The sequence below is a fragment of the Schistocerca serialis genome, chromosome 7, assembly GCF_023864345.2.
Source record: "Schistocerca serialis cubense isolate TAMUIC-IGC-003099 chromosome 7, iqSchSeri2.2, whole genome shotgun sequence".
Taxonomy (NCBI): Eukaryota; Metazoa; Arthropoda; class Insecta; order Orthoptera; family Acrididae; genus Schistocerca; species Schistocerca serialis.
The window spans coordinates 541,710,992-541,729,230 of record NC_064644.1 but is presented as its reverse complement, the minus strand read 5'-3'; the positions used below and the strand labels follow the sequence as shown (position 1 = coordinate 541,729,230).

Genomic DNA, 18,239 nt, shown 5'->3' with positions numbered 1-18,239 from the left:
GTTGCCTGGTGGCCGCTAACGCCCCTGTTACCTGCCCTGGGGGTTATGTATGTAACGGCAGTGTACATTTCCTCGCCTTGGCGATGCTGTCCGGTAAGGCGTGTAGTTTTGACAGCTATCTTGATTGTAGTGCGATTGGTGATTCTTCTGCTCTGGTGGTAATAATTCCTTTCTCGTTCCGGGCGCTCTGAACACAGTATTCTGGACGTAGTGCAGACTGCCGGTTCCGGCTTTGGCGTATTGTTGCATTTGGTTTATCGGACGTCAGGTAGCTTTAGCAAGATTATCATTGGTCATTCGTTAGACTGCCACTAGTTTTAGTTACAATCTTGAGAAGTGAATGCAAGTCTTGGCTGCCTATCTCATCGCTCGCGAACGTGTTTGTTGCCGGACTTTGTCAGATGACAATTCCAGGAGCACCGTCTGGATCAGTTGCTTATTTTTTTTAAATTAACTTCTGCTATTTTATTTGCTGTTTTACAGAAGGTTTCAAATGTTTTTTTATATTATTGCCATTCCTGGCGTGTAAGGCCTTCAGCCGTGATTGTGGTCATTTGCTTTAAAATTCGAATTTGGTATTTGTATTTTCGCAGTAAGCCTTTAAAACCTTATTTACTGCCATTCCTGGCGACTGATGACGCCTGCTGTGTTTGTGGCGACTTGCCTTTAATATTTCAATGCCTGTAATTTGTCAATTTTAAACAGTTCTTAATTTATTGCCTATCCTGGCGTGTAAGGCCTTCTGCCCGGAATCACAGTGGCTTGCTTTTAAAACATTATCTGTTGTATCTGTGTTTAGTGGTGATTTGCTAAATTCTAACTCACTGAAAACACTATTATTTACACTGTTGTTTATTCCATCATTAATACTGTGTGGTATGTTTTTTATTTACTGTTGAGTCTGGAATTACTGATTTAAAATAAATTGTGTGTAACTGTAAAAGGCAGCCAATAACGACTGATTACGGCTCCGTCCAAGTCCTAAATCGGTTGTTCTTGGCTTCTTTGTCGCACAGTCTGATCAAACGATCTCCCACTTGTTTGTACTTCGTGTCTCCCATGCTGACATTTGGTTACAACACCAGTGCATAGCCGGTAGTCGTGCCCTAATTAGCGATGTCCCAATTGGTTTCTAACGAACCGGTAAAGGACAAAAGAGACCCACCTGTAATGTCATGAATGTACTGCATACCCTGTACACGAATAAAAGCGTACGTGGGAATGTTTGTAGAATTCATCGACAGTAGAATCGCAGAACATAAATGGAAGTGCAGCTTGGGGCAAGAGGAGAAATCATCCGTGACTGAGCACACGCTGTGTGAAACTAGCCACATAGTTAGCATCGCTGACAAGGAAACTAATGCTGTGGAGAAGCGCTACCATGCCAGCTTCTTCAGGGAAGCTATAGAAATCGACAGACATGAAATAGGTTCAACGAGAAAGAGGGAAGCCTCAAGTAAAACGGATCCTAGGTTCCCATTATGTGGCTAACGACAGCTGCAGGTAGCAAGGAGAGAACCGGAGCGTTAACGACCAGGGAAAAGTCCTCAGCTGTTATCGCGAAAGGTAAGTATAATGTACGGCTGCCAGTTCTACTCTCGTCCGCCACCAGCGATGGAGAGTGAAGCACAGCCAGAGGCAGAATGTCAGCAAATTCCTCAAACAAATATCGGTCGCAGAACCCGAGACAGAAGCCAACAGGCGATATGTCATTTCCTGTATAGGTTTAAAAGGAGAAATTGTATGTTGTTGTTGTTGTTGTGGTCTTCAGTCCTGAGACTGGTTTGATGCAGCTCTCCATGCTACTCTATCCTGTGCAAGCTTTTTCATCTCCCAGTACCTACTGCAACCTACATCCTTCTGAATCTGCTTAGTGTATTCATCTCGTGGTCTCCCTCTACGATTTTTACCCTCCACGCTGCCCTCCAATACTAAATTGGTGATCCCTTGATGCCTCAGAACATGCCCTACCAACCGATCCCTTCTTCTGGTCAAGTTGTGCCACAAACTTCTCTTCTCCCCAATCCTATTCAATACTTCCTCATTAGTTACATGATCTACCCATCTAATCTTCAGCATTCTTCTGTAGCACCACATTTCGAAAGCTTCTATTCTCTTCTTGTCTAAACTATTTATCGTCCATGTTTCACTTCCATACATGGCTACACTCCATACGAATACTTTCAGAAATGACTTCCTGACACTTAAATCAATACTGGATGTTAACAAATTTCTCTTCTTCAGAAACGCTTTCCTTGCCATTGCCAGTCTACATTTTATATCCTCTCTACTTCGACCATCATCAGTTATTTTGCTCCCCAAATAGCAAAACTCCTTTACTACTTTAAGTGCCTCATTTCCTAATCTAATTCCCTCAGCATCACCCGACTTAATTAGACTATATTCCATTATCCTTGTTTTGCTTTTGTTGATGTTCATCTTATATCCTCCTTTCAAGACACTGTCCATTCCATTCAACTGCTCTTCCAAGTCCTTTGCTGTCTCTGACAGAATTACAATGTCATCGGCGAACCTCAAAGTTTTTATTTCTTCTCCATGAATTTTAATACCTACTCCGAATTTTTCTTTTGTTTCCTTTACTGCTTGCTCAATATACAGATTGAACAACATCGGGGAGAGGCTACAACCCTGTCTTACTCCCTTCCCAACCACTGCTTCCCTTTCATGTCCCTCGACTCTTATAACTGCCATCTGGTTTCTGTACAAATTGTAAATAGCCCTTCGCTCCCTGTATTTTACCCCTGCCACCTTTAGAATTTGAAAGAGAGTATTCCAGTCAACATTGTCAAACGCTTTCTCTAAGTCTACAAATGCTAGAAACGTAGGTTTGCCTTTCCTTAATCTTTCTTCTAAGATAAGTCGTAAGGTCAGTATTGCCTCACGTGTTCCAGTGTTTCTACGGAATCCAAACTGATCTTCCCCGAGGTTGGCTTCTACTAGTTTTTCCATTCGTCTGTAAAGAATTCGTGTTAGTATTTTGCAGCTGTGACTTATTAAGCTGATAGTTCGGTAATTTTCACATCTGTCAACACCTGCTTTCTTTGGGATTGGAATTATTATATTCTTCTTGAAGTCTGAGGGTATTTCGCCTGTTTCATACATCTTGCTCACCAGATGGTAGAGTTTTGTCAGGACTGGCTCTCCCACGGCCGTCAGTAGTTCCAATGGAATATTGTCTACTCCGGGGGCCTTGTTTCGACTCAGGTCTTTCAGTGCTCTGTCAAACTCTTCACGCAGTATCGTATCTCCCATTTCATCTTCATCTATATCCTCTTCCATTTCCATAATATTGTCCTCAAGTACATCGCCCTTGTATGGACTCTCTATATACTCCTTCCACCTTTCTGCTTTCCCTTCTTTGCTTAGCACTGGGTTTCCATCTGAGCTCTTGATATTCATACAAGTCGTTCTCTTATCTCCAAAGGTCTCTTTAATTTTCCTGTAGGCGGTATCTATCTTACCCCTAGTGAGATAGGCCTCTACATCCTTACATTTGTCCTCTAGCCATCCCTGCTTAGCCATTTTGCACTTCCTGTCGATCTCATTTTTGAGACGTTTGTATTCCTTTTTGCCTGTTTCACTTACTGCATTTTTATATTTTCTCCTTTCATCAATTAAATTCAATATTTCTTCTGTTACCCAAGGATTTCTACTAGCCCTCGTCTTTTTACCTACTTGATCCTCTGCTGCCTTCACTACTTCATCCCTCAAAGCTACCCATTCTTCTTCTACTGTATTTATTTCCCCCATTCCTGTCAATTGCTCCCTTATGCTCTCCCTGAATCTCTGTACAACCTCTGGTTCTTTTAGTTTATCCAGGTCCCATCTCCTTAAATTCCCACCTTTTTGCAGTTTCTTCAGTTTTAATCTACAGGTCATAACCAATAGATTGTGGTCAGAGTCCACATCTGCCCCTGGAAATGTCTTACAATTTAAAACCTGGTTCCTAAATCTCTGTCTTACCATTATATAATCTATCTGATACCTTTTAGTATCTCCAGGGTTCTTCCATGTATACAACCTTCTTTCATGATTCTTAAACCAAGTGTTAGTTATGATTATGTTGTGCTCTGTGCAAAATTCGACCAGGCGGCTTCCTCTTTCATTTCTGTCCCCCAATCCATATTCACCTACTACGTTTCCTTCTCTCCCTTTTCCTACACTCGAATTCCAGTCACCCATGACTATTAAATTTTCGTCTCCCTTCACAATCTGAATAATTTCTTTTATTTCATCATACATTTCTTCAATTTCTTCGTCATCTGCAGAGCTAGTTGGCATATAAACTTGTACTACTGTAGTAGGTGTGGGCTTCGTATCTATCTTGGCCACAATAATGCGTTCACTATGCTGTTTGTGGTAGCTTACCCGCATTCCTATTTTCCTATTCATTATTAAACCTACTCCTGCATTCCCCCTATATGATTTTGTGTTTATAACCCTGTAGTCACCTGACCAGAAGTCTTGTTCCTCCTGCCACCGAACTTCACTAATTCCCACTATATCTAACTTCAATCTATCCATTTCCCTTTTTAAATTTTCTAACCTACCTGCCCGATTAAGGGATCTGACATTCCACGCTCCGATCCGTAGAACACCAGTTTTCTTTCTCCTGATAACGACATCCTCTTGAGTAGTCCCCGCCCGGAGATCCGAATGGGGGACTATTTTACCTCCGGAATATTTTACCCAAGAGGACGCCATCATCATGTAATCATACAGTAAAGCTGCATGCCCTCGGGAAAAATTACGGCTGTAGTTTCCCCTTGCTTTCAGCCGTTCGCAGTACCAGCACAGCAAGGCCGTTTTGGTTATTGTTACAAGGCCAGATCAGTCAATCATCCAGACTGTTGCCCTTGCAACTACTGAAAAGGCTGCTGCCCCTCTTCAGGAACCACACGTTTGTCTGGCCTCTCAACAGATACCCCTCCGTTGTGGTTGCACCTACGGTACGGCTATCTGTATCGCTGAGGCACGCAAGCCTCCCCACCAACGGCAAGGTCCATGGTTCATGGGGGGGAGAAATTGTATATTGTCCGATAAGAATTATCAGTATCTTTGCTTTTGACTTCTGAGGGTGGACGCATTGCTGTGCTCATCATTGTACAAGTTTCAGCTTTATCTGACAACTGTGCATAGTAAAAAAATGTTGGCATCCCCAAAAACTTCAGAGCTTCTTACTTCGGTAAGAGAGACTTAGCCTGCTTCTTGGTAGTTCAATTAAAGTGTCACAGCAAAAGAAGCACACTCAAGAACAACGGCACATTCTGTGATTGGATGACGAATTCACTAGAAAGTTGTTGCACACTTCAGAAATTGCGTGTGATGTTTTGACGTCCCGAGACACAGTTTGCCCAATCAGACGTCCTTCAACTCCAGTAGAAGTGAAGACAGATACGCGCCGTCTGTGACAACAGAGAGTAGGGAATCGCAGATTCACTGACCTCAGACCCTCCTACTTCATATTCAGCTCCGATGGATATTTATTTTTTTTTGCCACTCCGGCAGTAACGTTTATTCGAACTGAAATACATGTGAGAGATGAAATCGTAATTCGTTTCATGAACCTTGATTACGCTTTTTTCCATTTTGCTTTGTTCCTCACAAAGTTAAAAAAATCAATTATCAAATTTAAATATGTAGGCTGTAGCAAAAAGAATCATCCGATTTAAAAAAAATCATAACTATTATGTTATTAGAGATATGTGCGTTAACAACATATTATTGGAATGAACAGACTATCGTGTTTTACGAAGTTCCCACTAGGTGGCAGCAGTGTGCGTCCAGTTCAATTCCAGTAATGTCAGGACAACAATAGGCGTTTTGTGTTCTGCATTTTCCGCAGTGTGGGTCAGTAATAACTGTTCTCAGTGACTTTCGTATTAGGTATTGTGTGGATCCACCTACAGCACAGACCATTAGACGATGGCAAGAACAATTCCGAGAAACAGGTTGTTTGTGTAAATGCAAATCGCCGGGTCGTCCCTGAGTATCTGACACAGTTGTCGAACGCATCTTGCGTAGTTCTACTAGAAGTCCGCAGAAATCCGTTCGCCGCTCGGCAACTCAACATGTCCCCGATTTCCGTCTGGCCTGTGTTGCCTCGACGTTTACACATGAAACCATTAATTTGGCAAAATGGAGTAAGACAGTTTTCTACGCCAGCCGGTGTGGCCGAGCGGTTCCAGGTGCTTCAGTCTGGAGCCGCGCGACTGCTGCGGTCGCAGGTTCGAATCCTGGCTCGGGCATGGATGTGTGTGATGTCCTTAGGTCAGTTAGTTTTAAGTAGTTCTAAGTTCTAGGGGACTGATGACCTCAGATGTTAAGTCCCATAGCGCTCAGAGCCATTTGAACCATCTGAACAGTTTTCTTCCACGCTTAGTGTGTAGCGATGAGGAAATATCTCATTTAAATGAATCCCCATAGTGCTTAGGGGAGCCATTTGAACCATTTGAACAGTTTTCTTCCACGCTCAGTGTTTATTGATGAGGAAATATCCTATTTAAATGAAAAGTTGAATCGACATAATGTGATAATATGGGGTACCGAACAACCACATGAAGTTGTACAACATTAGCCTCTCCAAAATTAAATATATTTTATGCAGTTTAACGGCCAGAGTTGTATGGTCCATTTTTCTTTGCTTGAGAACTTCCTTTTGCCACAGTTGGAGACTGATTTGAATGACTTCATTTACAGGATGGGCCACCGACATACTGGCGTCTTTAAGTGCAGGAATTTTTAAATCAAAGGATTACTGGACGATAAATCGATCGCATTGGACAAAATGCTTCATTCCTACATTATCGGCCTCCAAGGTCACCGGACAGGACTCTCTGTGATTATTTCTTGTAGGGGGTTATAAATTACTCCGTTTATGTGCCTGAGTTACCATCAACAGTGAACGAACTGAGACATCACATAACAGCACCTGTGGAAGCTGTAACTCAAGACATACTCGATGCAGTGTGGAAACAATCTGAATACCGCTTTGACATGTGTTGTGCATCTGAAGGGGGCATACTGAACACCAATGAAAATGTATGAAGAAGAAAACTTCTTGAGTTTCCCGTCCATCAAAAAACAAAATTCATTGTATATGTTTATTAGTTTCAGAAGTATCAACGTGGCAAAACGATGATTCATTTTGATATAGCCTGCATTTAAACAGTTGATTTTATACACACAAAACCAATCTATTGAACTCACTCACGATTACTACCCTTGTAAGTCAAAAGGCAATAGGCTACCACGTTGCAGCACCAGTACATAGATAAAATTTCGCATGTGTGAAACTATCCACAACCACCTCGTGTATAAATGGAGATACGTTTGTGCAATTAGTTTATCATTCTTTTGATAATTTCGTCTAGAAGACGAAATATCAAAAATTCTAAAATCAAATGTTGTTATACTAATGGGGGATTTTAATGCACAAATACGGAGCGAAATATCGTTTCCAAAAATAGTGCGATATTATCCAGCACATAAAAAAACAAACAAAAACGGCGCGAGACTAATGAGTCTTTGTAGAACATTTGAATGGCCGGTAATGTCAACCTTCTTCAAAACAATTACAAGAAAGGCAAAATCATGGATCTCTCCGAATGCAATGCTAGGGGAATTCCAGTTAGATCACGTGGCTATTTCTAAATGCAGTTTTAAATAAATTGTTGTTGTTGTTGTGGTCTTCAGTCCTGAGACTGGTTTGATGCAGCTCTCCATGCTACTCTATCCTGTGCAAGCTTTTTCATCTCCCAGTACCTACTGCAACCTACATCCTTCTGAATCTGCTTAGTGTATTCATCTCTTGGTCTCCCTCTACGATTTTTACCCTCCACGCTGCCCTCCAATACTAAATTGGTGATCCCTTGATGCCTCAGAACATGTCCTACCAACCGATCCCTTCTTCTGGTCAAGTTGTGCCACAAACTTCTCTTCTCCCCAATCCTATTCAATACTTCCTCATTAGTTATGTGATCTACCCATCTAAATATAAATTATGAATGTAAAAGTAGCCAGAAACAGGGAATTTGATTCTGATCATTACCTGACTAAAATTAAACTGGAATTTCTCCCAGATAAAAACCAAAAGAGACATCAAAAATTAAATATAATACAGATAGGCTCAACATCACCAAAGACGAAATAAAAGGACCGGGCGTGAGTCGTGCTTCGGTAGCTCAGATCGTAGAGCACTTGCCCGGGAATGGCAAAGGTCCCGAGTTCGAGTCTCGGTCGGGCACACAGTTTTAATCTGCCAGGAAGTTTCATATCAGCGCACACTCCGCTGCAGAGTGAAAATCTTATTCAGGTAATAAAAGATTTTCAAGAAGAAATTAAAGTAATTAAATCAGGGAATCGAGAAGAAATATCGAAAGAAATCAACAGGGCTGTGAACAATGTATTTGGAACAACAAAAATGAAGAAGAAAGTCAGGTAAAATGAAATCTGTGGAGAAGCAGTTACAGACGTACATCCTCAGAAAATTCTTCCTCAAATTAAGGCCGGTATTTGATATTAGTAGACTTCTCTTGGTCAGAAATGCCTTTTTTGCCAAAGCGAGTCTGTTTTTGATGTCCTCCTTGCTCCGTCCGTCATTGGTTATTTTACTGCCTAGGTAGCAGAATTCCTTAACTTCATTGACTTCGTGACCATCAATCCTGATGTTAATATTCTCGCTGTTCTCATTTCTACTACTTCTCATTACCTTCGTCTTTCTCCGATTTACTCTCAAACCATACTGTGTACTCATTAGGCTGTTCATTCCGTTCAGCAGATCATTTAATTCTTCTTCACTTTCACTCAGGATAGCAATGTCATCAGCGAATAGTATCATTGATATCCTTTCACCTTGTATTTTAATTCCACTCCAGAACCTTTCTTTTATTTCCATCATTGCTTCCTCGATGTACAGATTGAAGAGTAGGGGCGAAAGGCTACAGCCTTGTCTTACACCCTTCTTAATACGAGCACTTCGTTCTTGATCGTTCACTGTTATTATTCCCTCTTGGTTGTTGTACATATTGTATATGACCCGTCTCTCCCTATAGCCTACGACTAGTTTTTTCAGAATCTCGAACAGCTTGCACCATTTTATAGTGTCGAACGCTTTTTCCAGGTCGACAAATCCTATGAAAGTGTCTTGACTTTTTTTAGCCTTGCTTCCATTATTAGCCGTAACGTCAAAATTGCCTCTCTCGTTCCTTTACTTTTCCTAAAGCCAAACTGATCGTCACCTAGCGCATTCTCAATTTTCTTTTCCCTTCTTCTGTATCTTATTCTTGTAAGCAACTTCGATGCATGAGCTGTTATGCTGATTGTGCGATAATTCTCGCACTTGTCAGCTCTTTCCGTCTTCGGAATTGTGTGGATGATGCTTTTCCGAAAGTCAGATGGTACTCGTATATCGCCAGACTCATATATTCTACACACCAACGTGAATAGTCGTTTTGTTGCCACTTCCCCCAATGCTTTTAGAAATTCTGATGGAATGTTATCTATCCTTTCTGCCTTATTTGACCGTAAGTCCTCCAAAGCTCTTTTAAATTCCGATTCTAATACTGGATTCCCTATCTCTTCTAAATCGACTCCTGTTTCTTCTTCTATCACATCAGACAAATCTTCACCCTCATAGAGGCTTTCAATATATTCTTTCCACCTATCTGCTCTCTCCTCTGCATTTAACAATGGAATTCCCGTTGCACTCTTAATGTTACCACCGTTGCTTTTAATGTCACCAAAGGTTGTTTTGACTTTCCTGTATGCGGAGTCCGTCCTTCCGACAATCATATCTTTTTCGATGTCTTCACATTTTTCCTGCAGCCATTTCGTCTTAGCTTTCCTGCACTTCCTATTTATTTCATTCCTCAGCGACTTGTATTTCTGTATTCCTGATTTTCCCGGAACATGTTTGTACTTCCTCCTTTCATCAATCAACTGAAGTATTTCTTCTGTTACCCATGGTTTCTTCGCAGCTTCCTTCTTTGTACCTATGTTTTCCTTCCCAACTTCTGTGATGACCCTTTGTAGAGATGTCCATTCCTATTCAACTGTACTGCCTACTGCGCTATTCCTTATTGCTGTATCTATAGCGTTAGAGAACTTCAAACGTATCTCCTCATTCCTTAGAACTTCCGTATCCCACTTCTTTGCGTATTGATTCTTCCTGACTAATGTCTTGAACTTCAGCTTACTCTTTATCACTACTATATTGTGATCTGGGTCTATATCTGCTCCTGGGTACGCCTTACAATCCAGTATCTGATTTCGGACTCTCTGTCTGACCATGATTTAATCTCATTGAAATCTTCCCGTATCTCCCGGCCTTTTCCAAGTATACCTCCTCCTCTTGTGATTCTTGAACAGGGTGTTCCCTACTACTAGCTGAAACTTGTTACAGAAATCAATTAGTCTTTCTCCTCTTTCATTCCTAGTCCAAAGCCCGTCATCACCTGTAACCTTTTCTTCTACTCCTTGCCCTACAACTGCATTCCAGTCGCCCATGACTATTAGATTTTCGTCCCCCTTTACATACTGCATTACCCTTTCAATATCCTCATACATTTTCTCTATCTGTTCATCTTCAGCTTGCGACGTCGGCATGTATACCTGAACTATCGCTGTCGGTGTTGGTCTGCTGTCGATTCTGATTAGAACAACCCGGTCACTGAACTGTTCACAGTAACACACCCTCTGCCCTACTTTCCTATTCATAACAAATCCTACACCTGTGATATCATTTTCTGCTGCTGTTGATATTACCCGATACTCATCTCACCAGAAATCCTTGTCTTCCTTCCACTTCACTTCACTGACCCCTACTATATCTAGATTGAGCCGTTGCATTTCCTTTTTCAGATTTTCTAGTTTCCCTACCACGTTCAAGCTTCTGACATACCACGCCCCGACTCGTAGAACGTTATCCTTTCGTAGATTATTCAATCTTTTTCTCATGGTAACCTCCCCCTTGGCAGTCCCCTCCCGGAGATCTGAATGGGGGACTATTCCGGAATCTTTTACCAATGGAGAGATCATCATGACACTTCTTCAAATACAGGCCACATGTCCTGTGGACACACGTTACGTGTCTTTAATGCAGTGGTTTCCATTGCCTTCTGCATCCTCATGTCGTTGATCATTGTTGATTCTTCCGCCTTTAGGGGCAATTCCCCACCCTAGGATAAGAGAGTGCCCTGAACCTCTATCCACTCCTCTGCCCTCTTTGACAAGGCCGTTGGCAGAATGAGGCTGACTTCTTATACCGGAAGTCTTCGGCCGCCAATGAATGTTTAGTACTGAACTACAAATTACACAAACTTCAAGTACTAGAAAGAAAAATCATTCGAAAAATTCTTGTGCCACCAAAAAATACAGTGGTATGGAAATTAAGAAGCAATGAAGAAATTTATCGCTACATAGAAAACATAAATAAAACACTACGAAAGAGGCGACTGCTATTTTTGGACACTTATACAGAGTGAACAGCAACTGGTTAAACAAACAGAATTCTAAATAAGAAGTCAACAATGGAATGGATTCAAGAAGTTAGGAAAGATTTGGAAAGAAACTACATAAGTGAAAAAGGTGCAACAGAAAGAGAGATTTTCAATAGGAAAGTATTAAAAATGGAAGGAGTCCAAGGCAAGAGGGAGAAGAAGAGAGGGTAAAAATGGTCCAAGGAAAGAAAAAGGATACACAGTGAAAAGATGAAAGAATACTGGAGGAAAAAGAAAGAACAACAAAGAAGGAATCGTTCAAATTGGTGCGTGGTCCTGAGATTACCCAAGCAAAGAAAGAAAGAAGGTAAGAAGAAAATGGGACCGTATTTTGTTTTCTTTATTTTTTTGTAATACCCATGAGCGGCTTGCAGTAGATGGAGAATAACTGTTGTAGACACTCTACGTCATGCCAGAAACCACATATATCTACCAACGCAGCATGGAATGCCAATGTGTTCACCAGAGTAGTGCATTGCATTGCCTTGCTAAACGAAAATTTGCATTTATTTAAAACTTTCAGATGAGTGCGAGATTAGCTGTTTCTAAAACCAAACACTTCTACTCACTTATATATTAAAATTCATTGTTGTTTGAAGGTCGTGGGAGCTAATTGAAACAAACATTGAGTGCACATAACTAATTAATGACGGCTAAAGACAGTTTTTAAACTATTTACACAGTTAAAAAGCAAGCTGCAGCAATGTGAAGTCCGGATCTGAAAGGTTTTATACGGTTGCTGGTTTTCAAAAATTCAGAAAGGAGAAGAGATATGTTTTAAAAGCTAATACTCATCACTGTCGACTCCACTTCTGCTCAGATTTCGCCATTCAGACTGCATATACGTACCTGTAATCAAAGAAAATAAGAATAATAATTAATTCTAATAATACTACTAATAATAATAGTAACATATGTTCAGTACTTCGTGGTGATTGTTAAAACTATATGACTACCTCTCCTAAAAAGCAAACGACTTCATCGACATAAGAAATACGTACGCCTTTAACACCTACCATTCGATTTTCGGCATCGAATGATTCGCAGTAATCGGACATCGCTTGTGTCACATTGCCGTACGCAATTTGACTTATTTTATTATTCAGAAAACTACTTATTGCTAGTGTATGCGAAAACCTTTCACAAAGGTAAGTCCTACACGACGATTGCATTTTACAAAACATACATAACCACTTTGGGATATTTATCTTAATTTTTAACTTCCTGTTCTTATGTCAATGTGCGAAGTGATTATCGTTTCTTCGAGCTCCATTGAGTGGTTCATAGCTTGCAAGAATAATATCGTTAGACGTATTATCATTTTTCTCAAAAGTTTGCTGCCGCTTGCGGGGAGAAAAGGCTGCAGTAGGTCACAGACTGCAGTGTTACAGCATAGCGAAGACCGGGAGAAGCATGCGTTTTGTGGGCTACCTTGACTATTCTGCTTGAGAATATGGAACTCTGCCAACAAACTGGTTACACATTCGCAGATTCATGACTTACGGACTAGCTACTCTGATATACGATTTATGACACTGTCGTAAATTGTACACGGGAAAAACTCCCATGAGGTTCCGCCCGAGTGAATCGAGAGCAGCATATTACCCGAGAATACACATTTCTGAACGGTAGCAGCAGACCAACGGTCAAGCTTCCGAGCAGTTGGCAGCTCATAAGACTGCCAAGGGGAGGGGGTACTGGGGGAAGGAGTGAAAGGAAAGGTCAGTGAATTGGGGCTACGCGAAGCAGTCCTTACCCTCGGCGTCTTATGCCGTGCTTCTGAACCTTGGTCTGTGTTATTTTCAGTCCGAAAAGTATTGTCTTACTAGAAATTTCACTTTCGGCTTTTAGTTTTAATGTGCCTTATAACTTGCCATTTATTTCCTCCGATTTTCCTTTCTTATATTCAGCTTCATCGAAAATTTCTTCCGATTACTCAGTCCAGTTGCAGGTTAGCTACATAAAAATTTCTAAGGCCAACAATTAATTGATTTTTCACTCTTTCATCAATTATTACTCAACTTTAAAAATTTAATGTGTTGTCGTGATCAACTCATTAAGTGGTAAAAATCTTATGTTAAAGTTTTACCACAGTAAATCAAGTACTAAGGTTAAAACCTTTTTATATGTCTTGAGGTTCAGACTGTGCTCACATTACCGAGAATATGCCTCTTCTGAATTTCAGAATAAGAGCACTTAACGACATCCAACAAAGTTAACACATGATTTCAAACCAATTCTAAACTTTTTTTCTTGGCTAGACCCTCTCCCCCCCCTCCCACCCCTACCTCCCACCCCTCCACCCTCCATCTCTCCACAAAATAATGAAAGAAAAAAATCTGTTGATTACTACATTTTCGCTCTTCAAGTAGTACAACTTCAGAACCTTATTCGAAACACAATTTGCAGACAACATCCACACTACCACTAAATGTATCCGACACAGAGATGATTACAATTTCAGAAAAAATGGATCACTTATTCTAGACAAACGGCTGTATAAATTGGGCTATCCAATTGTGCATTCGTCCACCCCTGGTTCTTATACAAGCAGCTTTTATGCTTTTCATTGAACGATAGACTTGTTAGGTGTCCTTCTGAGCGATGTCGTGACAAATTATGTCCAGTTGGCTCGTTATATCGTCAAAAACCCCGTATGGTTGGAGGGTCCTGCTCATGATGCACGAAACGCTCTCAGGTGGGGAGGGATCAGACTGCCTAGCTGAGCAAGTTAAAGTTTGGTTTTCACGAAGACAATAGTTGAAAATTTAGCTTTTTTCGGGCTGGTATTATCTTGCTGAAGTACAATCCCAGGAAAGCCCAGGATGTCTTACCATGAAGAGCAACAAACTGGGGCGACGAATGTCGTCGTCGAAGCGCTGTGCTGTAAGGGTACCGCGGATGAGATCCTAAAGTGTCCAGCTATGAAAAGAAATGGCACCCCAGGATATCATCCTTGGATGTCGGGCAGTATGGTGAGTGACAATCAGGTTAGTATGTCACCGCTGTCCATTGCACCTACAGACACGTCTGCGGCCTGAAATCTTAATGACTGGAGGAGACGTGTCCTCACTGATGAGTCTAGCTTGGAACTGAGCCCCGAAGACCAACGGAGACGCTTCTGGGGACGTCGTGAAATACCAACCTCACTGTCGCCCCAACGTATTGCCCGTAAACTGGTTAACTGTTGCTTGTCAGCCGGCCGCTGTGGCCGAGCGGTTCTAGGCGCTTCAGTCTGGTTCGAATCCTGCCTCGGGCATGGATGTGTGTGATGTCTTTAGGTTAGTTAGGTTTAAGTAGTTGTGAGTTCTAGGGTACTAATTACCTCAGATGCTAAGTCCCATAGTGCTCAGAGACATTTGAACCTTTTTTTTTTTGGTTGCTTGTCATCCGCGACAGCCTTACAGTGTAGCGGTAAGTCGGCGATATACTAAGCCCAGTTTTGTTGCCTATTACTCCAAGAAATCCTGGGTCAACATTTCAGCAAGATAAAACCGCTCCCGCAAAAAGCGAGGGAATTCTACTGTTTGTCTTACAGCTTGCCAAACCCTATGTGGCTCTCCAAGGTCGCCAGATTTCTCCCCAGTTGAGATCGTTTGGAGCCGGCGGATGTCCAACAAAGCTAATAACAAGCCGAATATCTGCCTACATATGGACGAGAAGTGTTATTGACGAGCTCAGTTTGTGAAGCTGTTTCTCTTGAATAAATCATGCAATATTTCTGAAACAGCAATCATCTATTTTTCAGCACATGTACATCACATCTACTGATTGCTGTCTCGTTCGGGAATTCTCCGTGCTGTCACTTTTTCCGTCTTACAGTGTATATCATTATACAGCACGTAGTTCAAATGATATAACGTCAGAAAAACAGAGATCAGTCAAAAACTAGCTAAACACATTAACTTATTTGCAAAATAATACGTTTGGCACTTTAAAGATGCAATGGCAGACGAAGGAGGAGGGAGCGTTTGGGCTGGTGACATCCAAATTGTAAGCAGAAGTTGGCGACATTCTAACTCACTAAAATGAAACGGTTGCTGTGACGGAGAAACGCATTCCAGTAGTTACATATTAGTAATAATATTAATAAACTGTTTATACAGCAGCTACTCACATCATCCGCAAACAATTGATGAATCTGACCGACAATACTCTGAAAGTAGACCAGTAGAGAGACAAAGGGATACTACATCTTAAGGTCCTGTAGGCTATAAGGTAAGCAGGTAGGGGCACAAGTTCGAATTTAGAGGGAAAGCAGTAGATACGGACACCCAGGTCATCGTTGTATTCCTTGGCTTCCGGAAACCATTCTGGCTGGCTCTGAGCACTATGGCACTTAACATCGATGGTCATCAGTCCCCTAAAACTTAGAACTACTTAAACCTAACTAACCTAAGGGCAGCACACAACACCCAGTCACCAAGAGGCAGAGAATTAAACCATTCTGCACTGGCACCTAATTAACGAAGGGAATATGAGATCAGAAGTATGACTGGATTGAACAGTTTCTAACAAACAGAACACAGAATGTCATTCTGGTCGGAGAAAAACGTTTGGACATGAATTTAACTGTATGCCTACCACACCTACCACAGTGGATTGTTATAGGACCTGCATAAAGCATTTCGCGGATGATGCTGTTGTTTACAGACGAGATTCAATGTTAGAAAACTGAAACTAAATGCAAGAAAGCCTGCAGAGCCGTAAAGGATTGTAAAGTACTGCGCATAAAGAGGTAGAGAGAGACCCATTACTGAATGATTACATTTTTGGAGAATCGTCTCCGGAACTGGTCACATCCATTAACCTAAGATGAGACTGAGGTTTATTGGAAGAAGTCTCAAGAGTGTAGCGTGTCTGCAGAGGGTGTAGCTTATTAAACTCCAGTTTGACGGTTACACTTCAAGAGCAGAAGTTTTATTGTGGTGCTTCAATATGTACACACATTACCGTATTAGTTGTTTTTTCCCTGTGACGAAGAGTCTTCCGACAAACTTGTCGCAAGGTGATGTTTTCTGCATTGCTGTAACTGCACCAGTAAGTGGACTATGCCTGCCAGTATAAACTAACCGCTTTGCGTCCGTATGGTTACACTTCAGCACCTGACATGCTAAAAAAACTAAACCCCGATTGCCAACAGCGCTTAGCTTGGGTGATCAGACGGGAGCCGGTGTTACCACTGCGGCAGGCCGTTGGTCACCTGATCTGCTGGCCAGGGGAAAATAGGCATTAATTGCTTGCTCTTGCAATGTGTACTTGGAATCTTTAACGAACCTAAAAATATACTACTCATATAGTTGTAATTATTAGTCTGAAAATGAAGTAATTACTGTAAAATATTGTTCAGTACACGGTTCTCAGGCACCAAGAGAACATCTACATTTATACCTGTTATACTCTATATTGATCGGCTGTCTGGGCCCTGTACGTATAGCGCTGATGGAGTAAATAGAGCCAAAGAAGAACAGTTGTTTACCTACGGGTTCATTTGGTAAGCGCAAAAGCGTCACGAACATGCTCAGACACTGTAAGCGAGCATTCTCCATCACTATGCCGGCGGAGGTGGCCGAGCGGTTCTAAGCGCTACAGTCGGAAATCGCGCTACCGCTACGGTCGCAGGTTCGAATCCTGCCTCGGGCATGGATGTGTGTGATGTCCTTAGGTTAGTTAGTTTAAGTCGTTCTAAGTTCTAGGGGACTGATGACCTCAGAAGTTAAGTCCCACAGTGCTCAGAGCCATTTGAACCATTTTTCCATCACTATGCGACTTACCGTCAGCATTGTAAGAGTATCAACAAACATACTGCTATCTACTACGCATATTTCGCGAAGAGACGGTGAAGGTACATTACAGAAATTCAAGCTCACATGGAGGCTCACCAAAAATCGTCCTTCCTGCCACAAGCTACAAGGCTGCTACCTGAGTGTAGATAGACGCTGATGTAGAAACATAAATTAGCGCTGCGCGGTTTGGCGCGCCATGTCACGGATAGGGAGACCCTTCCCTCCAGAGGTTCGAGTCCTTCCTCGGGCATGGGTATGAATGTCTTTCTTAACATCAGTTAGTTTACCAGAATGAGATTTCCACTCTGCAGCGGAGTGTGCGCTGATATGTAACTTCCTGGTAGATTAAAACTGTGTGCCGGACCGAGACTCGAACTCGGGGCCTTTGCCTTTCGCGGGCAAATGCTCTACCAACTGAGCCACCCAAGCACGACTCACGCCCCGTCCTTACAGCTTTACTTCTGCCAGTACCTCGTCTCCTACCTTCCAAACTTAACAGAAGCTCTCCTGCGAACCTTGCAGAACTAGCACTCCTGAAAGAAAGGATATTGCGGAGACATGGCTTAGCCACAGCCTGGGGGATATTGTCAGAATGAGATTTCCACTCTGCAGCGGAGTGTGCGCTGATATGAAACTTCCTGGCAGATTAAAACTGTGTGCCGGACCGAGACTAAGCTAAGCCATGTCTCCGCAATATCCTTTCTTTCAGGAGTGCTAGTTCTGCAAGGTTCGCAGGAGAGCTTCTGTTAAGTTTGGAAGGTAGGAGACGAGGTATAAGCAGAAGCAGAAGTAAAGCTGTGAGGACGGGCCGTGAGTCGTGCTTGGGTGGCTCAGTTGGTAGAGCACTTGCCCGCGAAAGGCAAAGGCCCCGAGTTCGAGTCTCGGTCCGGCACACAGTTTTAATCTGCCAGGAAGTTTCATAAGTTAGTTTAGT

The 18,239-nt window shown here is 42.0% G+C and overlaps 1 non-coding gene across 1 annotated transcript; it reads right to left on the bottom strand.

Annotated features, from left to right (window-relative positions):
- Positions 1-17,660: 17,660 nt before the first annotated feature.
- On the bottom strand, positions 17,661-17,735 carry Trnas-cga (transfer RNA serine (anticodon CGA)). Its single transcript has one exon. It is a non-coding gene; the product is annotated as a tRNA-Ser (tRNA).
- Positions 17,736-18,239: the final 504 nt, after the last annotated feature.